This window comes from Peromyscus maniculatus, chromosome 8 (genome assembly GCF_049852395.1).
Source record: "Peromyscus maniculatus bairdii isolate BWxNUB_F1_BW_parent chromosome 8, HU_Pman_BW_mat_3.1, whole genome shotgun sequence".
Lineage (NCBI taxonomy): Eukaryota > Metazoa > Chordata > Mammalia > Rodentia > Cricetidae > Peromyscus > Peromyscus maniculatus.
Window position 1 is genome coordinate 98,799,998 of NC_134859.1, and position 23,801 is coordinate 98,823,798.

At 37.0% G+C, this 23,801-nt stretch overlaps 1 long non-coding RNA gene across 5 annotated transcripts in view; it reads right to left on the bottom strand.

The window, feature by feature from the left end:
- The window catches only part of LOC121831504 (uncharacterized), a 53,619-nt gene extending 31,136 nt beyond the window's left edge, over positions 1–22,483 (bottom strand). For all 5 annotated transcript variants that reach the window (XR_013041944.1, XR_013041941.1, XR_013041942.1 and 2 more), the window contains exons 1-2: positions 22,402–22,483; positions 19,455–19,566 (exon numbers count right to left, since the gene is read on the bottom strand). This is a non-coding gene — a long non-coding RNA (uncharacterized LOC121831504). The remainder of the gene's footprint in view (positions 1–19,454; positions 19,567–22,401) is intronic.
- Positions 22,484–23,801: the final 1,318 nt, after the last annotated feature.

Below are 23,801 nucleotides of genomic sequence, written 5' to 3' on the forward strand. Positions count from 1 at the left end.
GAGTGATACAAAGGGTGTAGCACACTGTAAAACACATGCTTACCATGCTTGCTGCCCTGAGTTCAATCCCCACTACCACATAACAAATTAAAAATAATAGTAATAAATAATTAAAACAAAAATTACAAGATGAAAAGTTTGGCCTTGGAGGAAAAACCTCATGCAAAATTAAGGAAAGAGGAGAATCAATAATCTACATCAGTTATTATCTTTTACACCATCCCCACGTGGTATATCCGTCTGTCTCTGCCTCTCCTGTCAGTGTTTCTCTCTGTCTCTGTCTCTCTTTGTCTCTCTCTCCATGTCTCATTCTCTCTGTCTCTCTCCCTCTCTTTCTCTCTCCCTCATATGTTCTTTCTCCTTCTCCTCCTTCTACATTTCCCTCTCTTACTCCACCTACTTCTGTTTCTTCTAAATGTTGTAGTAAGAATTAAGCATTGCCACAAGGACCCAAACTGACATTGATTGCAGCATCCCCTGATGTCTATATTTTGTTAACTGACACAACAAAACAGTGATTAGTAGATAAACAGATGCTAATCCCAGAGCAAATCATTCTGAATATTCACTAACTCTGGGAATCCTAAAAGTTCCTGACTTGAAATAAAAATATCAAGAAGCACATAGAAGAAATTTGGCAACTGCTAACAGTTCCTTCTTTCTCTTCCCTTTTGCAGAAACCAAGTCTGAGAACAGGAACCAAGTCTGAGAACAGGCTTTAGACTGAAGTCTAGTCAGCATTCTGTCTTCATGTATGTGTAGGAGATGCAATGCCAAAGTTTTGTCGAGGCAAGTTATGTATTATTCAATTATTTGTCTATGAGTTACCCAGGGTCCGGGGATTTCATTTCATCTGGCATGGGATATCTGAGGGAAAAAATCTATGTACAGTATGCTCTTATGTCTTTTAACTTTATTCCTCTAAGACAAAATTCTATCAATACAACTACAGCTCCATCAGGCATTTAGTGCAGAAATAAGTCTAGATACACAAAGCTCTTTGTCAGTCTACTTTATTTCTTTGGGATGAAATTCTGTGTGTGTGTGTGTATATATATATTCAGTTCCATCTGGTTCCCTCTCATAGTCCTGCTAATGACTAAGCTCTTATGCTTCCCACCTCATCTTTATCCTCTGTTCCTTCTCCCACCATCCTACTTGCTCTCTACTCCTGGCTCAAGAGTTCTGTCTTACCATCTACATTACCTCTGTGTTCTTCTCTTCTCCCTGGTTATGCCGTTCTCTCAGTTCTACAGAAAATGCCTGTATCTCTTTCCCCTGGCCACTCTTTCTCTCCCTGTCAGGAATGTAGCTCTACTTTCGAGCTTGATTTGTAAAAACCTCTTTTGTTCTTAATCAATTACTCTGGAGAGCCACTAGGCCTCAAGGCAAAAGAAGGGTCTGAGCTTCATTAGCACAAGAAACAAAGCTATGCATCTCTGCCAGCTTGTCTTTGCCTACATGACCTTATCCAAGTACTGGCTCCAACAGGGAAGTTAGTTACCTAGAAGTTCAGTAGGTCTGAGGAGCTGAACTGTTTGCCAATTGTTCTGGGAATATTTGGGCATGCAAGAATTTCATAGCAGAAGACAGCTGAAATATTAAGAAGTGGATAACACCAAATATTCTTAACAAATGGCTTGCCTTTTGACAGACCTTTGGCAGGTCAAAGTATAGCTTTAATACACAGCTGAATCTCTATAATATATTCTTGTGGCCCGCCACATTTGTCTATGTATTTGATGGTGGGGATTGAATCCAGGTTATCAAGGTTACCAAATGTATTCTACATGGAGCCATATATCCACATTGGATTTTTAAAACCGTCATGGTATTTTCTATCTTTCACATACTTATATTTCACTTTAAATAACTTCTATGACATGATATGTACTTTTCCAACATAAAGAGGTGAGATTCAAAAACAAACGTACTGAAAACACAAGATTTCAAGAGCTGTAGAAATAATGTAGTGGTTAAAAGCACCAACTTTTATTCTAGTCCAGAGTATCCAAGTTCTGTTCATGACAATCACATGTGATGGTTCACTATCTGTAACTCCAGTTTCAGGGAATCTGATTCCCTCTTCTGGCCTCTGCAGGTACCTGTAAGCATGTGGTGCACATATATACTCTCAGGCACATACATGGATGTGAAATTAAAAAATACTTTTTTAAAGGCAATTTTAAGCATTTTAAACAAAATGACATAGACTTCTACAGGATTAGTTTAGAAGTTCATTGTGTTTGAAAAGTATGAATGTTACACCTTTCTAATTTTAAAACATTGATCTATTTCATACTTTAACTAAACATGATTTTTAGACAACATCATTTTCAACTACATTTTCTTTCTGCAGTGAAATCATAAGCCTATTATTCTTGATAGTACAAAACTGAAATATTGTATTCCAAAACTTATAAGTGAAAGATGACTTCAAAATGAGGGCTTCCATTTTAATTCATAGAATGAAAATCTTTATCATTAACAAGTATAAGGAAAATTGATATTTAGGGTTCATAGTAAAAGTAAAGGTCAAATAAAAGATGAATGAGCCCATATGAAAATGTACAACCTCATTAAAAGACATTTCATATGTCAATGCATCAAGAAGTTTCAAGCTAGCAAGTTGGTTTCTGTAGCAATAGCATTAAAAAATATCTGCATTGTGTGTTACCAAAGAAGTAACTATCAATCACTTTTAAATATTTAAAACACTGAGCAGTGTAAAATTCTACTTGTAGACTAATGATTATTATCAATATTCAATAATAATATGCATACATCATGAACTTGAGAATCTCCATTCTTCCTCCTCTTGACATTTTTTCTCTTTCTTTTGCCTAAGTTTTTCAAGTGGAAAATGTCATGACTAATGTATATGGAGAAAGCAGAGAACTAAGCCCATGATTTCTACCACTCACTCCATCTGTTTCCATGAATCTTACCTGAGTATTTATGATCCTAAAACAAAGCAGACAATGGCTGGATTTCTGGGTTTTTTTTCCCTTTGCACTATAAGTGGGCTTATTTTTTAAAAAGATCTCACTAGGTAATGGTGGTGCATGCCTTTAATCCAGTACTCAGGAAGCAGAAGCAAGCAGAACTCTATGAGTTCGATGATGCCTGGTCTACAGAGCGAGATCCAGGACAGCCAGGGCTACACAGTGAAATACTGTTTCAAAAGAAAGAAAAAAAAAAATCTCAAGCTCTACATGACTCACCCATCACAGTCTTTGTTCTCTGAATTGTTGACTGACTGAGCAATAATTTAGCTGAGCTTCCCTATCACCCTTATGGATACTTTATTCTGTTTAATTTATTGTCAATGTACCACAACCTAGTCACCTGAAAAGAAGAAGCCCCAGTTGAATTTTAACTTGAGCAGAGCAGCATATGTCCATGTTTCAGAGACATTAACTTGATTGAAAGATCACATGGGAAGGCCCAGCTTGTCATGCATGGCACTGTCCCTAGACAGGTAGACCTAATTCTGTATAAAAAGCTAGTTGACCAGGAGCCAGTCAGTGAGCCAGTAAACACTCACCATGGTTTCTGCTTCAGTTCCTGCTTGGTTTCCTACAAAGACTTCCTTCAGTGATAGACTGTGACTTGGGAATTTAAGCCAGTTATATCCTTTCCTCCTCTACATTACCTTTTGTTATACTGTTTTATAACAGCAACAGAAAGCAAATTACAACAGAAATTGGTAACAGGCAAAGAGAAGTGTTGCTATGATCTTGACCTGACAATATTGTTTATTGAGAAGATGGACATGTTCAGAACATTGAAATGGAAGAGATATTGAGTAATCAGAGATTAATAAGCAATTTTGTGAGATCTTGGAAGATAAGAATGCTGAGAGAATTGCAGTTGAAAACTACCCTACTTCTCTCTGGGTTCTCATCTTTTCTGCACATTTAGAAATTTTTTTAACCATGTCTTTATCATTTACCAGGTACTATTTTGTTATCTCTGCCTGCCTTGTATATTCTGCCATTTTCTCTTGGTAGCATTTTTTCAAAGCATTCAAATTAGATAGATTTTTATTTTTACTCCAACTTGCAGGGAATATCCCAGTCTCAAAAGCTTTATGTTCACTGTACCTGGAAAACTCAGTCTTTCTTACCTTTCAGAATCCAATTAGAAAGTCTTTCCATCAAGATGATGCCAACATTCTGTATCTTCACTAAACAATGGCCTTGCTTGTTAGGTATTCATCTTTACAGCTCATGTCCATGTGGTATGTAAATAATCCATGCTGTATACAGTTTCACATGGCACTATTGACTTACCCTTTCATCTTTTTATAGGACTTACGATTATTTAAACCTTTATCTATTTTGGGGGTGGATTACTTGTTTACTTACAGTTATCAGTTTACCATGCCCCTCTCATTGGAATACTAGCTCCAGTAGAGTGGGATTTTAATTTTTTTCATCACTGAATCCTAGGGATCTGCATCATATTGATCAGGATTCATTTTTTCTCCCCTTCTCCTTTTCCCTCCACCTTCCCCAATCCCATCCCTCATCCACTCCTTAGAGTGGGCAAGGCCTCCCTTAAGGAATCAACAAAGTCTGACATACTAAGTTGAAGCAGGACCAAGACCTGGCAGTGGGATGAGGTTTTATTTTTTATCAACATCTCATTTCTTCCACGAGTTAAAATTGCTGTGTGTGCATTATCTTTATTAATTCATTTGACAGTACTTGGAATTGACTAGTTTCATTGGCTTAAGTTTTTAAGGTGACAGATTAGAAGCATTTAGAAGTATCTAGTCTTGCCAATGTCACATGCCTTCTAAATAGTAGTGTGTGGTTACAAGCTGGAGTGAAATGTTTCCAAGATGACACTAAAAGTAAAATTACCCACACTAGTTAATATACAACAATTAATTTCTTGTATAATATTAGAGGGACCAGCCTCAATATTATACATCCCAGGGGCTCAGGAGAGAGAACTACTAACGGCGAGAACTATTTTCAGGAAATATAATCTCAGCACACCGAGTTCTATAGTCCACTTGCTTTAATTCCTCTGGCATAACATCCTTTATACACAGCTTCAGTTCTGTTCTCATGTCTAGCTCCTTTCTTGCCTGATTTCTCTATATTTATCTACTGTCCCCTCTATGTTCTATCTTAATTCCTTCATATAGTTCTGCCCCTTCTAGGTTCTCATCCATCTTGTTCCTTCCCATATCATCTCCTCTCCCGTCTCCTTCTCTCTCATCTGGCTCTTCCTCATCTTCCATCTCGTTCCTCTAGTACTCTCCTGTAGCCCTTCAATCGACTTCTTCCCCATCTCAGTTTGTTCCTCTCAAGTTCTTACCCATCTCGTTCTTCCATTCTCTTCTCTCCTCCCCTCCTGTCCTCTGCTTTACAGTTATATATCTCCCCAAAATCACAATCCTCCCCTCCACCCAGGACACTCAGCCTGAACTTCCTCAGGCAGTGATTGTCCGCTATCAGGATCAAATGGAGGGTTGATAAGAATTACAAAGAGGGGCACTAGTTGTTAATTACCATTTGTGAACCAAAGGGGAAGTGACTAATGAATTAACTAAAGGCTAAATATGGGTAACATCTAAGAAGAGGGATCTTACGTGCACAACTATAACCTTAAATGTGTTTGGTAAAGGATGTTAAAAATCTATAAGTTGCTAGGTCAATGGGAGAAAATAAAACTGTCTTCTTTATTCCTGTGGCTCCTATCTGTTCAAGCTGTCTGCCGTTACTGCAGGGTGGGGAAAAGTGTGCTCAGTCTCTAGGCAACCTGTGCACAGCTAGATGCCTCTGGTGATAGCTAAAGGGAGATCTGGAACTGGAGGTAAGGTTTGGGAAAAGAGGAAGTAAGGCTTAATTTGCACATCCGCCAGGCCTTCTCAAACAGGTAGCCTGGATGCTTAAGTCTGTTCTTAGAGAGTACAGAGGTATCTCTGGTAAGGTACTTTCCTCCATCCGGTGATGGACCTGGCCAGATGCTACCAATAATAATTACACAGGGAGGCTTGAACTGGGAGTTCTGGCTGAGCATAGCTGTTAGCACAGAAGGTTATCTAAATATTCCTAGAAGTGGTTAGGTAAGTAGTTAGAGGTCTATAAAGTTAGTAAGGCTGTAAGAAAGGAGGGCCTAAGCTAAATTGTGTAAAACTATTACTTAGTGTCCACCTGGCCTAGGCGGCGTCCTCTTGTGAATTTACTGTAAGTCAGGAGACTTGTACGTGGGCTACTATCACTTGTTAGTCCTTGGAAGTTGGGCGCCCCCCTGGGTGGTGTCTCCTTGTGGAATTTAAGTCAGGAGACTTTCAGGTGGGCTGTTATCATTGTTAGTCTTTGGCAGTTGGGCGTCCACCTGGGTGGTGTTTCCTGTAGTCCTTGAAAGTGGCTAAGGGAGATAACTGGTTCCAGAGAAAGCCTTTCCTGAGGCTGTTCTCCAAATACCTGGAATGTGTATGTCCAGAGAGTGATCAGTCTACACTGTTAGTCCTTCTTAGGGGAAAGTCAATTGGGAAAACTATGAAGGCACACATGATTTTCATAACAGAATACAGCTGATATATAACAAGCCAAGTAACACCAAAAACTCCTTGGGATTTGGCTTCCTCTGGAGGAATTCCCTGATCCCTCCAGGTAGTGACTTTGCCATAACCAGCTGAGTTCTTATGATATATTTCTGCGGCCCGCAAGATTAATTAATCCATGACTTTATACTAATAAAAAATAAACTCATGGGGAGAGAAAAAATACATCTTGTTAAAAATAACAAGAAACAAAATGTCTTGGTTACTTTTCAATTGCTGTGATAGAATTCTACAACCAGCTGGGTGTTGGTGGCACACACCTTTAATCCCAGCACTCAGGAGGCAGAGCCAGGTGGATATCTGTGAGTTCGAGGCCAGCCTGGGCTACAGAGTGAGTTCCAGGAAAGGTGCAAAGCTACACAGAGAAACCGTGTCTCAAAAAACCAAAACCAAACAAACAAACAAACAAAAATACTACAACCAAGACAACTTATAAAAGAAAGTATTTAATTTGGGCTTACAGTTTCAGAGGATGTGAGTCTGTTATTATCATGGCAGGTAGTATGGCAGAAAGCAGACAGGCATGGTGCTGGAGCAGTAGATGGGAGCTCACATATTGAGACACAACCATGAGGCAAAGAGAGACCTTTGGAATAGAGTGAGTCTTTAAACCTCAAAGCCTATGACCAGTGACACACCCTTTTAAAAAGGCCACACCTCCTAATCTTTCCCTGACAGTCTACTGATTGGTAATCAAATGTTCAAATATATGAGCCTATAAGGTCCATTCTCACTCAAACAGACATACCTGTATCTTCTTACTTCCTCTGAAAGTATTCTTTCATCCTTGACATCATAATGTCTATCTTAGAAATTGTAGCAGTAAAGTGAGATACACAGTTAGGATACAGATGATTTGATTCAATACTTCATCCCAATTACAAATTAACCTGCTAGCTGTAATTTCATGTATACAACCTGAAGATGGAGAATTCCTGGGTCAGGGACTGTGATGGCTATTCTTAACTATCAACTTGGCTACATCTAGAATTAACTAAAACCTAAATATCTGAGTAAACCCATGAGGTATTTTTTTTTCATAATTAAATTCTTGAAGTGGGAAGACCCACTTCTAATCTGGATCTTTGATATAGGAAGATACAACTTTAATCCAGATAATTTGAGGTGGTAAGATTGGCCACATCTTCTCCTGGTAGTCTATATGACAGAGACTCACTCTCTCTTTGCCTGCTTGCTCTCACTCACACTGGCAATTCCATTCTTTCACTGGCATTAGAACGTACTTGTTTGGGATCTTGGCACATACTGAAGAGCAGCTGAGACATCCATCCTTGTGGTGTGAACAACTACTGGATTCTAGGACCTTCTGTTGGTAGACAGCCATTGTTGGACTAACTGGACTAAAGCCTGTAAGTCCTTATTATAAATCTCATATGAATATGTATATATATATATATATATATATATATATATATATATATATATATATATATATTCATTCTATAAGTTCTATTCCTCTGTAGAACCCTAATAAAGAAGCAAAACTTTATTATTTTTATAGACAAGAAAACCACCATGTACCCACCTAACTCCATCAGTTACCCTTGCCTCCAGCTTTCATGATGACACAGTGGAGGAAACAAGGAAGTGTTTAGAAGAGAGATTAAACAGGTAGTGGGTTTTCATTGCAGCTGAAGACCATACAGTATGAACAATTTGCACTTTTTAAGAAATAAAAAGTATATTTGCATTTTGTCTGGTGGTGTGAGATGTAGGATTAGAACCACACCCTTCAAGGTTGCTTCTATGGATCAGTCTTATGTGTGGCCACACCCATCTATACACAGAGGAGCATGAGAGAGCAGGGAAGAATGTTTCTTCAAAAGTTACCAGTTCTCCAGGCAGTTGTGGCACATGCCTTTAATCCCAGCACTCGGGAGGCAGAACTCGGGAGGCAGAGCCAGGTGGATCTCTGTGAGTTTGAGGCCAGCCTAGTCTACAGAGGGAGATCCAGGATAGGCACCAAAACTACACAGAGAAATCCTGTCTCAAAAAACAAAAATAAAAACAAACAAACAAAAGTTACCAATTCACTGCCCAAAGAAAACAGTTCTGTAGTGGGGAAAAGCCTTATTATATGCACCCTAGTGCTTTAGCAACTCCCTTAAGTAATTATACTACACTGTTTTTTTTTTTTTTTGTCTTTTATAGAGAGTATAGATTTTCATTATGAATCTAAGTTTTAGTTATTTTGGTGAACAAATGTGTGTGCACATATTTAAGAAAATATATGAATTTGTCTGCATAAACACAAGGTGTATACAATTTCCCAATGTTTGATGATTCAAGTCACAATGTTTTAATTTCTCAATGATGCAGAATGAATTAATTTAGTACAAACATCACCTGGAGTTTTGGCTATTTTAAATCTTTCCCTAGAAAGCAATGTGGCCTACCATTCTGTCTTTTGGTGAACAGCAGCAATGAACCTCAGCCAATCACCAGCCATTCAATCCAGATTTTAGAGAATCTACATTCTACAATAATGTTTTATTAAGCTATAATGGGTGGTGGCTAGATTTATAAAATGAAATGTTAAGTTTTGAGATGATCGACTTGAAATGGGGAGCATCTATACTCCATTTTGAAATTATTAAAAGAATCATAATACAAAATCTTCATATGAAACTATTATTCATATCATTGCTCATGTCAATATAACCATTTGGGTTATCTAACTGGGTGAAGTTATTTGCTTTACAATGAAATACTGTTGCTATGTCTTTTTCATACTATTCATTAAGGAGATATAGGTAGAAGTTTTTTTCACATTTTTTTATTTAAATTTTTTTTGTTTTACATACCAACCACAGTTCCCCCACTCCCTTTTCCCCAATCTCCCCCACTTCCCCCCACCTCCTCCCTACCCTACTCCTCATCCACTCCTCCTAGGAGCTAAGGCCTCACTTGGGTAGTCAACACAGGCTGGCATATCAAGTTGGGGCAGGACTGAGACACTCTCCCCTGTATCAAGGCTGAGCAAGGCATCCCACCATAGGGAATGGGCTCTAAGAAGCCAGTTCATGTACTCAGAATAAGTCCTGGTCTTACTGCCTGGGGCCCTACAAACAGATCAAGCCATACAATATGAGTGACAGTTATGTGGTAGAATGTGCAGGTTTGAAGAGATGGATCAGCAGTTAAGAGCAGTTGCCAAGAACCTGGGTTTGGTTCCCAGAACCCATGAGAGTCCCTAACTCCAGTTCCAGCGGGTGTAATGCCCTCTTCTGGCCTCCCAGAACACTAGGCATGTAGGTGCAGGAAAAATACTCATACTCATAAAATAAAATACAGATAATTTTAACTTTTTTAAAGTTGTCATACAAAAGGTAAGGGTTGTATGAATGTTAGTTTGAAAATGGTGAGGATTTTTGTTGTTGTTTTTTCATGCCTCATTTGAGTCCTGTAATTTCCTGATTGGGGCTGATCTCAGTGAAAACACTTGGGTATTCTACAAAGAGCAAGAATCAATCCATCTTAGGTATGTTTGTCTACAGGGTCTCCAAGGTGCTCATAAATACAGTTGCTCTAAAACATGTACAACAGTGATTAAAGAATCATTTGCTAGCTAAACAAGGACAAGTCTCTGTCAGAACAGTAGAAAGTTGGCAACTAATTAGGCTCATTTAAAACTCATTACTTAGCTTTTAATTAGACAAAAAGAGAAAAGTGTAAAGCCGTTATCTAATTAAAATAGAATTCTAAATGTAAAACTTCACAAAGTGTGGTCTCCTGGAATATAATCACTGTTTTAAAACTAATATTTTTGAAGTTAAGTTTCTGAGATTTGCAATGAAACAAAATTCAGTGTCTCAAGTAAAGAAATATGGGTTAATATTAGTAGTGAATAACACTTATGAATAGATGAAATATCATCATTTGGAATACTAAATGAATATAGATGGCTGGCAAAATCAAAGCCATCTCATCGTCTCAGGATATATAACTACAAAGGGTCATATGGATATCTATGAATATCACATTTTATTATCTACATTAATTGAAGAATATTTAATCTATGTGTGTTCAATAAAAGTATCTATATTGCATAGCTGAATAGCTTAAAAGCTACATATCCATTTACTCATGCTTGTCATTGAAGAGTAAGTGGTATGGAAAAAATGGTTTCTCTCAAACACACACACACACACATTTGCACATTCATGCATGTGCATTCACACATGCACACAAATACACATTCATGAAAGTAATTAAGGGGTCCTGGAGAGACGGTTCCATGGTTAAGGGCACTTGTGGGCTTTTACAGAAGATTACAGTTTAGTTCCCACATCTGGCAGCTAACATCTACCTGTCAGTCCAGCTCCAATTAATCTGATACCCTCTTCTAGCCTCTCTAACCACTGTACTCACATCCCATATATTCCCACAGACTCACACATGTAATTAAAAAACAAAAAGTAAAAAGAGGAAAATGGTAATTCTTTTCCATGATTTTCCTGTTTACATGACTTTTCTTACTTATGAAATCCTTCCTAATTTCACACATTCACAGATTAGAAAAATTTGTCTGACGTCTTTGGCTCACACTTATTGAAAGATCCATAAAAAGGAAGGTTTCACGCTTTTAGACCTTGTCACTGAACATTTTTATAAGGAAGTGAGTGATCCTTTTCATATGCATATATTCCCAAGTTGACATTCATCAGGTGAATCTGAGTCACTTCTATTAAAGTCAAAATGAAGGCTAAGTACTTGAATTTTTCTTCATTATGCACTTAGCAATATGGGTCGAGTTCATCTTCTCTCTTGCTCAGTTTTAGGAAAATGAGTTATTAAGTAATAACACAAGGAAATGCATTTGCAGATCTTAAATTACAGTTTGAGGATGTTTAAAATTAGTAAACTCTATAAACAGTAAATCAAACAGGACATTTTTAGTATCTCTGAGTTCTCCTGCTCATCTACTTCCTCACTCAACTAAATAATCATTACTCTGATTTCTGACATAAGGTGCTTTGTTTTGCTTTGCTTTGCTTTGTTTTTGTCTGGTGTATTCATTTAATATAAACGAAACCACAAAAGGTTTTATGGGAGATACAGCTTGGCCATTTAGCTCAATATTAGCTCAGTGCAATCCATGCACATGTTATGATGTAAGCATTAGGTCCCAGCTCTCAGGTTTGTATGGAATTCTTTTGCATGGATACAATCCAGGTCACAAATTGTTTTTGGTCTCAAACAGCTGCATGACTTTTACTTTTGAAATGATATCAATAATGTTTCTACAAAATCTTTAGATATCGTTTAAAGAGTGATTTACATTTGCAAAAATATAGTTGATCTTAGGACAGGTACATATTCAACTAGCCAAACTGTCAAATAAGTTTCTCTAGTAGTAATGCCCATTTCTAATCCCACCAGCAGTATGTGGTGATTGACACTACCCTGCAGCCTTGACAACATTGTACATTGTCACTTTTCTTTTAAGAGCCATGGTTCAGTCGCTATTCCTGTATTTGTTCATTATTTTAATAACAATAATGCTCATTTCACACACTTATTGGATCTTTATACATGAATTTTGCTCCACTGCTTTTTTTGCATTTGTTTAATGTTTTGAGCTTTTTAAAATTTGAGTTACTTATTAGTTATGAAATGAGAGATTTGCAGCAAATTCTGTATTACTCCTATCACATCTGCCTGTGTTGTTAGGTGTGTACTGCTAACCTGTGGTTTCTAAGTGCAGTGCAGTTGTTTACTTTGTGTTAGACATGGCTTTCTTGAAGTAGAACAGCAATGGTGAACCACAGCAGAGCTGGAAGATTCAATCTAATTTAACTTCTTCCTGGGGGGTGGGGAGTCTCACAAGTCTCAGGAGGGCTTTCACAAGTTGTCAGAGGGACCTTCCTTCCTTGGCGGTGTGTAGGAGGCAAACATTTGTCTGGCGCTAGGCTTCCTAGATACATTTAAGTCATCTACACTTTTGTAATTAACCCCAATAATCTTACTGCTTCACCAAGATGAACTTGATAGAATTCTCTGGTCTGTTGGAACCTTCTCTGTATGGGGTAAACAGAGGTTTCCCTGTGTGTTCTAGGAACAGTCACATGACATGCAGCTTACTTTTAACTTCAGGGTTAAATTAACTGAATGACTATATTTTAATGAAGCTTAACCTCTCAATTTTTGCTTTTATGATTAGTTTTCTTTTCCCTGGATGACCTCAACATCATAAAGCCATTTATATGATCCAGGAGAAGTTTATATTTTTTAAGTGATAGGTGTAGAAGGTTCCTTTTTCATCATTGATCATGAAAATAGACTACATTGTACAGATGATGTGTAGATTTAGAATTAATGTATAATATGCAATATGCACAGGAATTACAATTCTTGAATTTTTGCATTTCTTTATACATTTCTTAATCAGCTAGCCAATCTCTGTGAAGACATACAAACAAATCTCTTCCAAGATTTTGAAATTATATTGAATGTTTAGATAAGTCTATAATGATGTTCAGCTTTATAATATTGAATCTTCTAGCAGATATATACTGAACACACACACATACTTCTCAAGATATAGTTCTATATTTTTGAGAATTATTAATCTACTACAAATATTGTTATTTTGGTACTTGATTTTTGAGCCTTTGGTATTACATAGGAATGGAAATTTTTACAGTGGTTTTTTTTATCCCGATGAATTTTAAAATCCAGGCATTGCTTTGATTATTACTCAAAAGTTAGTTTGAATTTTCAAAGTGCAGCATTATATCTTACATATTATATTATTATATTGTATATTATACCACTGCTTATAGGATATCTTTGCTTTTAAGTTCTGACATGCTTTAATGTGTATATCACTTTGTATTTTTAATGTCCTCAGATATAATACCAAGTATAAGTGGTGGTAAAGTGTTTTGATGGATGGTAATGGAATTTTGTATGCGATAATCATTAGTCTAATATTCTACTCTTCAGTAGATGAATTTTCCACTGGGATTAATAAGAACACTTGGGTGAATCATAGAAATCATATTCCAATGGAATCGGGGTGGGGGCAAAGAAACAAATAACCATCAGTGTACTAAAGTTGAGATATATTATGTGTTCTGAAGTAGAGGCATATCTTGGCTGATTGGGAACTGGCAAAAGTTGAGAACTCTGGTCTAGCCCAGGCTTTGAATTGCTCTATGAGAATGATTTATAGTAAGATTTAATTATTTTTATTTTATGTACATGTTTATTTGTGTTTCTGCATGGGTATTGCTCCAAAAATCTTGAAAGGGGTGTTGGATCCCTTGGAACTGGAGGTACAGGCAGTTGTGAGACACCATGTGGGTGCTGGAAACCAAACTCCAGTGTACTGCAATAACAGTAAGTATCTTTAACAGCTGAGCCATCTCTGTGGAACCCCAAATCAGAGTTTTATAGTGCCCAAACAGAGACATTCTTCACCTAAAGCCTTGCCCATGTTCTGACTTCCAAAGTTTTCTTCAGCAAAAGACAAAAAACTGAAACAAAATAGTCTTGAAAACAAGTAAACCTCCTAGGAACAGGTGCACATCCCCAAAAAATAATGTCCATGTCTTGAGGAGCAAACATGAACCAGAGGGAGAGACTAAGCGGCAAAGGTATAGCCAGTCTCTTACACCGCTTAGTTCATGAGTGGATGAATACGGCAATCTTCCTGGTCCATGCACTTATGAGTAAAGCCTTTCTGAAAAAAAATTATGAAATGATTACTCCTGGACTTTAATATTAAATTATTATGCCTATGCAGTATGAATATATAACTAATATTATGGACTAATAGATCTCTCTCTCTGTGTATCTCTGTCTCTGTCTCTGTGTGTGTGTGTGTATGTGTTTGTTTGTGTGTGTGTATGTGTTTGTGTGTGTGTGTACAAGCCAACAATTGACTCAAGTCAAGATTTAAAATGCATAAAATAAACATGGTCAGGGAAATATAGAAAATGTGTATTCGGGTAAGGAATTGGAAGAGAAGATTAGAGCCTATCTACCGATTTAAGACAATTATCTGGCAAATAAAAATGACATCTGAGATTCAAAACCCAACTAATCAGTTAGCAGGTGGTTAGACACAGAAGGTGGCGGGCTTCAGAATGGGGGGCAGGTCCACATAAGATGTAAAAGAAGAGTCCTAAGGAAAACAAGAAATTGGCTCAACTGAGTGACTGGACTCCATCAAATAAGGTGGAAGCATTATTTACAAGAGAACAAACCTGGGGTCTATACTTTGTTTTGCTCATTATGGGTGGCTGTCAAAATTAAAGGTATCAAGTGGTATCATTCCACTTTCATAAGTCTTTTATCTGAGACATCTCAAACATCTTAAATGTAAGGTAAAACTTAGTGCACTCATTTTTTTTCATTTTTCTTTATTAAGAAAATTTCTACTCACTCTACATACCACACACAGATCCCACCTCCTCTCTCCTCCCACCCTCAGCCCTCCCTCCCAAGCCACCCCACCTCCCCACATCCCCCAAATCAAGGTCTCCCATGGGGAGTCAGCAGAGCCAGGCACACTGAGCAAATTTTATGATGAGTCATGTATAATGGCTCATGTCATGTATAATGGCTCATGCTTCTTAACCCAGCCCTTAAGAAATAGGGGCAGGAGGATCAGCTGTTAAAGATCTGAGTCCAGTCTAGGCTGTGTGAGATTCAATCATAGAAATAAAGTTGTAATATTACATTTCTTAAGCTACATTAGAATCTCCATGGTAATTAAAAATGAGTCACCTCCAACTTCTTCGATTTACTTTTTTAGTCTTAAGAGATTTGAAAATGTTTCCAGAGCAAATGATTCCTGAATTTTTATTCTATGTGTGGAGAGGCTATGAGGAACTCTCTTAGCAATATAAACTAATCATTTGGAAGAAAGAATAAGCTATTTTAATTTTTACTCTGAAAAAATATTCAGTTGCACACTAAAAATAAGGAAAAGCATGCTTTGGGAAACAATATCATGTTTTTTATTCATTGATCTAAATTAAACTTATTGCAATATTATCAGTCAGTCTTTGGCCTCCCCAGGTCTATTCTTGCTCTATTAGCTTCACAGCATTTTAAAAAGCATCTCAGTCCTGTGAATTTTTTAAACCCTGCCTCATTTCACATTCTGTTACCATATAACTTATAGTCTGAAACACCAGAGGCTTTATCTAGCATTTTATTACAAATGTCTTCTCTGTTGAAATTCAGAATAGGAATCCAGATCCTTCTTTTACAAGCCAGACAACTTGAACAAATTGTCTCAGTTCTCTGAGCTTCATTTTGTTCATATGTGAACTTAGTGTGATAAATGGTATCCATTCCTCTGAATTTCACTAACTTATAATATTCTGCATTAATAAATACTTTTATGATGACATCTACTATTTGGAACATGTAACTGTATGGAAAGCTCTATGCCTATTTGGTATCTGTGGAGGGGATCCCTAAGTGTGCACATTACATTATGCTCTGTTGCCCTCTACCTAATTCCTTTGAGACAATGTCCCTCATGAACCTAGAGCTACTTATTTTTAGTAAGCCAATGGCTCCTCTTATCTCTACCCAGCCCCCAGCATTGGGGTTATAAGTAAGTTTGCAGCTTTCTACATAGATGTGTGGATTCAAGACTTCATGTTTATGCAACAAGATCTCCAACATGTGAAACCCAGGCCCATAAAATTCCCAGCCTCATAAAATTGAAAATTTTAGTCACTGCATTAATTTATAAACAAGTTAGTACTCTGTAACTTAGTGAGTGTGAAAACCATTAAATTAAAATTACAGGAATGAAAAGCATAAAGCAGATGCCACTCAGTATAGCCCACGAATCAGGTTGTGATGTTTTGTTGGAGCTCAGCCATCCCCATTTGCTCCCATCATTCTGATCACTCTCTATTACACCTGAAAATACAATGAAATAGTTAAATCCATCCCTGGATATTCCACAGTTCTCAAAGTGTTTATCAAGCTTTTTGCCAAGTAATTTACCAAATCATGACTTAGAACACTGCCTCACAGGACACTGCATATTAATTGTTGGTGTAAATAATCTCTTTACTAAAACCATCCATACTTCATTATCCTTCTTAAACACTTATTGATAAGTTTAACTACAGCTGAGGAAAGTCATTATATACATGCCCATTTATAAATTCTTCCTTTAGAAAGCAGTTTTGCAAAACACTGGATTTACTAGTATACTCCTCTTTCTGTGGCGGAGAACAAATTTCTGCTATACTCTTTTGTAATTTAAGGCTTACAATTTTGCACAGCTGGAATAAATACATTTTGCATTTAAATTAATGAGTCTTATAGAGTCTATTGAAAGCTACTAGTTTGTGCTGCTGGATGTAATGTGAATTTTTCTTCTAACATTCCTCTTAAGCCAGGACTTACTTATTCCAAATAAAACATCTGAAGAGAAGCTACCCGTTTTGGTATGCTATATGTAAGGGCAAGAAACATGGCATGTCTATGGTTTCAAGCAAAACACAGAGATGTGTATCCCATATTGCTTGAAAATAATACTACTTACAACAAAATAGTTAGCTAGCATTAATGACTGCAGAGAAAACTGGTCCAACCAGAACTTCAGACATCTGTGGCTTTTTCCTCCTACTATTTAAGGAAACCTCTTTTAAATATGGTTCCCATGAAATGTTGGATTATAACCAGCATGGATCCATCAAAGGGTCATTGTTGTGATACATAACACCAGAAACAATTGCAACAGTGAGTCACTACACATCTATATGTATATACTCAGGAAGTGCCTTAGTTTTTATATCCAAACTTAGGGTTGCAATTATATTATAACAATTCCTATTATACTCAGACAGAACATTGAATACAAATTCAGTAAATAATTGTTTATTGAATAACAATTAAATTGTTCATAATGCATCATAAACCAATATCCAGATGGAGATGAATTTCACTAACCACAAAAATCTGTAATGATTATAACGTGGCCAAAATATCAATACAGTGAGAAACATGAACCTTACATAAGAATTCTTAGCTTGTATGATATAAAGAGATGCTATGGAGCAAGAAATAAGAGTAAAAACATGAAGAAAAGTTATGGGAAAGAATTCATAGGAAAAATAATCAGAATCCAGTGGTTAACTCAATGCAAAAAAGTTAGTTTATGAAACAAAGAACAGGGCTGGGAAAATGGCTTAGTGGGTAAAGCCTTTGTCCCAAAAGGTGAGGACTTGAGTTAAAATCTTCAGAATCTATTTGTTCTGATTACCTTTCATTGTCAACTATACACAACCTACTGTCACCAGGGAAGAGGAACCTCAGTTGAAATTGCCTCAATCAGATTAGCTTGTGAATTTATCTGCCAGGAATTGTTTTGTTTATTGACTGATGTAGTAGGGTCCAGCCCACAGTGAGAGGCACCATTCATAGGCAGGTAGATCTGGGTAGTGTGAGAAAGCTAGATGATAGGATGGAAAGATTATCCACTAGTTAAGAGCACTTGCTGCTTTTTGAAGTATCTGGGTTTGGTTCTCAAGATCCACATGGTTGTTTACAAGCACCAGTAACTCCTCTTCCAAAGGATCTGACACCATCTTCTGACTTCTTCAAACACCAGGTAAGTAAGCAATGTACTCACATATATACAGGCAAAACACTCATTCACATGAAATAAAAATAAATACATCTTTTTAAAAAAAAAGAGAGGAGCAGCAGCAGAGTAGAACAGACAGGAAACCAGTAAGCAGCATTCTTCCATGTATTCTGTCTCTAGGGTCATACTTTGAATTTCAGCCTTGAATTTCTTTAGTGTTGGACTGGAATCTATAAGCTCAACCCTCTCCTCCCCCAAGTTACTCACAATCAGTGGCTCAATATAGTAAACTAAGAACAAACTAGAATAAAGCTGTGCACAATAATGTGTACCTATAAGTCCTGTGCTCATATGGTGATGTAGACAGGAGAATTCCTCAAAGCTAATGAGCCAGCCAGCCTGACATACACAATGGTGACTGCTGTGGAATGGTCTTTCTGTATGATGTGACTATGTGTTGCTATAATTGGTGAATAAAGAAGCTGCTAAGGCCTTTGGCAAATCAGGTTATAGTCAGGCCAAACATCCAAGAGACAGACAGAAAAAATAAAGGCAGAGGCAGAGGAGACGCCAATCCACTGCCCAAGGAGCAACAAGATGCCAGCAGACTGGTAATGCCACAGCCATGTGGCAACCTACAGATTAATCTAAATGGGTTGAGTTAAGTTATAAGAGTTAGTTAGCAAGAAGCCTGACCCATAGGCCATACAGTTTGTAAGTAACATATGCCTCTGCGTATTTACTTGGGACTGAGTGGCTCTGGGACCAGGCGGAACACAGGAAAACTTCCCCTTACAGGTGACCAATAAAAGAGAGACCCTATCTAAAGCATGGTGGAAGTCAAAGATCAACATCTGCACTGGACTATGACAATGTACACACATGCACAAATTGCTTCACACACACACACACACACACACACATACACACACTGAGAGAGAGAGAGAAGAGAGAGAGAGAGAGAGAGAGAGAGAGAGAGAGAGAGAGAGAGAGAGAGGTATGCAACACACAAAATAAATATAAACCAAGGAATAATAGTTTCACTCTTCATGTCAAATTATGTATTCCAGCAGAATGTAAACAAATAATGAATGCTTATTTGATAATGAATAAAGAAACTCTCAGATAGATTCAGATGCAATGAAGGTAAGAAAGTGTTAGTTATTTCTTTAGAATTTGGCAGAAGGAAGATAGAGCATACAGCCAGGTTGCAGTGACATAAAACTATGTATTATTAGAAGAAAAAACATAGTGTGAGGAAATTACATAACCAAATACCTTGAAGAATGAGTTTGTATTTGATAACTACAGTGCTGGTGGCAACTTCTCAATAGTCATTTTAGTGAAGTAAAGAGAGCAGAAGCTGCGTGCGGATCTCAGGTTGAAATACCTGAAAATTAGGTGAAGACAGTTGAGAAGACACAACTTTGAGAAATTTGGCTGTTAGAATGATCATTTCTAGAGACTCACAGCACAGATACAGCATTTTCCTGTTTTTGAGTTAGAATAGACCTACCTGCCATCATAACAGCATCAAAAATGAGCTTGCCCATACAGAGAAAGCAAATTGGAAAGGGGTGCTTACATAATTAAATAAAGGAGAATCTTCAGGAATAGAGTGAGTGGTTCTTTTGTCTCTCTTTAATTAATCTTCATATTTAAAGCCAGGTAATCTTACCCATGTTTCAGGCAAACTCAAGTTCTAAAATTTATATTCTCTTGAGAAGGGCACTGCACTCTGCAAAATCAAGCTTAGTGGTATCAAGAACTCTTTCCAATTGCATATATATGCATTGTCCCATAGCAATGACCAATGATGGCAAATGAAAAAGAGATATCAGGTTATCTTGCTAGATCTTTAAATCTTATGAAGGTCAATATCATCATGGCAACAAGCATTCCCAAGGACAAGACTCCATTTTATCCCCCATCACCAATCATGCACTTTCAATTAGCTTGCCTGCTACTTCTTCTTTTTTTTTTTTTTTATAGAAAAGAGTCCTTTTCAGTATCTAAAACCTCTCCTTTCAGGGGTTTATCACTGAGTATATCATTCAACAATCCAATTTTTAGTGATCTATTTACATATTGCAATAAATACCTGATATAACACTGGAAATGAGAAGCCACCAAATAGAAATGAAGTAATCACACGGTGGGGAAAAGCCAGTTCTGTGTAGTTCTAGTACATTTCTCTCAAATAATGTTTTGTGAAAGATAACTGTGACCCAGATATACCAAACTTAGTAGTGAGTATCAACTACATTAGCACATCTTTTCTAGACACTAAAAACCACAAGAAGGTAATGAACTTATGGTGTGATGGAGGAATACAAAGTATTCATGAAATTGTTACTCATATTCCCATTAGTAAAACAAATGTCAACTTATTTAACATAGTTTTGTTGAGGTATGATATTATTTATTGAATTTAATTTCATTTATTATAATTTTACTAAATACGATGTTTTATAAAGCTGTTTCTTGCCTATGCTTAAACTTTAAGTATTGATAATTAACACAGGGCAAAACCTAGTTATCTCTCTTCCTGCATCCAAGGAGTTAGTCACAACAGGCACCTATCTTCAATGTTTTAAGTAACCTTTTGTTATCTGCTTTAAAATAACTTCAACAAAAATAAACATATGCAGCATCCCCGACACATGAGACTTTTGTTGTGTTCTCCAATTTCCCAAAGTTCGCTATTTTAAAATATCTATGTACAGTATTCTCATGGTTTTAACTACATGGTGCTGAGCTTTTAATTACATAAGCTACATCTTATGTGTTGCATAATGTTATGGAGCTTAATACATTACTTTACTCATTCTCTCATTCTGTTCTCCTGTCTCTTTCATTAACTCTGAAAACGAACTTTACCTTCTGTCAGACAGCCTGCTTGGTCTACTGTTTTCCCCAGAGATGCCTTGTTGGAGCCATCTGAGCCCCTCCTGCCATCTGGACCAGGTGCATTTTTGGGTCAGATTCCTCATTCCTGTCTCATCTTCATCCCAGCTCCCTTTATCTTCACAACTTGAGGAAAGTTCCCTCTTTCCTAGATCTGATGTCTTCATTTTCCTTGATTTATTTGTTTTGTGGAGCATACAGTCACAAAGTCTCCGTCCCTTAGGTGACTGAGCAGTGCAACACTCCTATGTGAGCTTGTCTGAGTGCCTGATGTTGCCCAAGTTTGAATAGATGGAGGCTCCTCTGATGAGCATCCTTTTACTTTCAAGGCATTCCTGCATTGTGTTGTGAGTAGTTTGTGTCTATTAGCAAAGAGGTTCCAAGCTATCATTGCTGATAATTATTCATATGTAACTATACTTTCACCTCTATCTCTAAATTCCTACATTTATGCTCTGCATCCTAATATTTCATTTCTAATCATGTTGTTAATTCCAGTTTTGAATTTGCTCTTTTCCTCTTTTTGATTTTTTTCCAGCAACTTTTGGCTATAGTTTCTAACACTAAAGTTTAGTTTTAACCCATCTTTCATTATGATCTCTTCCTTAATGACAAATATGCACACATTAATATAGATACATATATTATATGGTTACAATTTGAAGATTGTTTTAATTTAAAAATATATGGGTATTTTGCCTGCATGTATGTCTGATGGGGGAAATCTCACCAAACTCCATCCCAGCATGAAGAGCTATAGGCAATTAATCAGTCTTCCCCAAGATGAGATGTCTATTGGTTATCTAATATAGGCAGTCCTAAAAACATATATATTTGAGCAATACTGTTATGGAGTCAGCAGAAATTTGTGTGTGTGTGTGTGTGTGTGTGTGTGTGTGTGTGTGTGTGTGTGTATGTAACAAAATAATTAAAGAAAAAGTGGCATGAATTTGAGAGGAAGCAGAGAGACATGGGAGATCAGAAAGAGGATAATAAAGGGGAAATGATGTAAATATAGTATACATACATGACAATTTTTATTAATCAAAAATATAATCCTGTGGCTGAAGAAATGGCTCAGTGGTTAAAAGTATGTGTGTAGCTAGAGTTTTCCTCCAGTCTTGCTTGGCCCACGGTTAGGACAAATCTCTCTCACCTGCCAGTCCTGCAGCCACTTAGACCCAACCGAGTAAACACACAGAGACTTATATTGCTTACAAACTGTATGGCTGCAACAGGTTTCTTGTTATCTAGTTCTTATATCTTAAATTAACCCATATCTATTAGTCTATAAGTTGCCACATGGCTCATGGCTTACCGGTATCTTAACATCTTCTCATGGCGGTGGCTGGCAGTGATTCTCTGCCTCAACCTTCCTTTTCCCAGAATTCTCTCCTTTCCTTGTCCTGCCTATACTTCCTGTCTGGCTACTGGCCAATCAGTGTTTTATTTATTAACCAATCAGAGCAACACATTTAACATACAGAACATCCCACAGCATATGTGCAGCTCCTGCAAAGGACCCAAGTTCAGTTCCCAACACCTGAGTAACAGCCCACAGTCTGTTTAACTCCAGCTCTGGGGGATTTGACTGCACTTGCATTGACAAACTCCAGCTCTGGTGTAAGTATATGCACATAATAAAAAATAGATATTTATAAAGATAAAAATAAATCTAAGAATACTGTTTCCATCAATCAAATTTCCTGAAAGTGTGTTTTCTTTAGTAAAAAAGCCAGATTCTACTATAGGAAGTAGTTTCAAAACCCTCAATACATTTTAGAACACCAAAGCATTTCCCAACAATTCAGACCTTTTGATGAAGTTGTGGTCTTTTGGAACCTTGAGGTGTTTTTCATTGCTCATTACAAAACATTAATCATTATTCTAAATGCTTAACATGTATTTCTCTATCTACCTGATGACTACTGTATTCACATCAATCATTGTACTATGTACATGTATTTTTCAAGTTTTTTTTCTTGATGATTAGTATGAATGCAGGAAGCCCAATATATAATGTAAATGCTTTTAAAAAGTGATATGGGTTAGAATGTCATATAAACATTACAGGACTCATAACTCAAAATACATTTGAAAATTCTAGATGAATCCTTTTTTTTTCTTTTTGTAAATGTCAAACTATAGTGACTATGCATCTCTGATGAGCTTCCCCCTTATCCTTTCCATGTGTTTGCCTGAGACATAAGTATATTTTCACAGATTGGTCTCTTTGTATGCATTTTCCATTTCCACCCCAGCCTAACTTCTGCCATTTTTCAGTCTTCCCTCTACCTGTGGAGATAGTTAGCCTCTGCTATTCAAGCTTAACTTCTACCCTCAAGAGCAAAATAAGCATTCTTATGCTTGAGCAAGTAGATTCTCAGTTTCAGATATTTTCCTTTTCTCTCATTTGCACATTTCCTGTATTACTTTTATCTCATTCCCCCACAAATCTTAGAACAACAAAAAAAAAAACTCAGCTGATTCAACTTCAAGTACTGCACTTGCCAATAAGACAACTGAAAACAAAATACCACTCTCAAACTGAGGGATATTTTATAATCACAAATTTGCTCATTCCCATCATCCCCAGGGGGATAGAGCATGTATTATTATTCCATTAAGGAAGTGAAGACTCACACAGCCAAGAAATCCTGTTTAGCTCCCTCTTTCCACTCTCATGTTCTAAAAGTTTCTCTGCATAAATAATTCTCA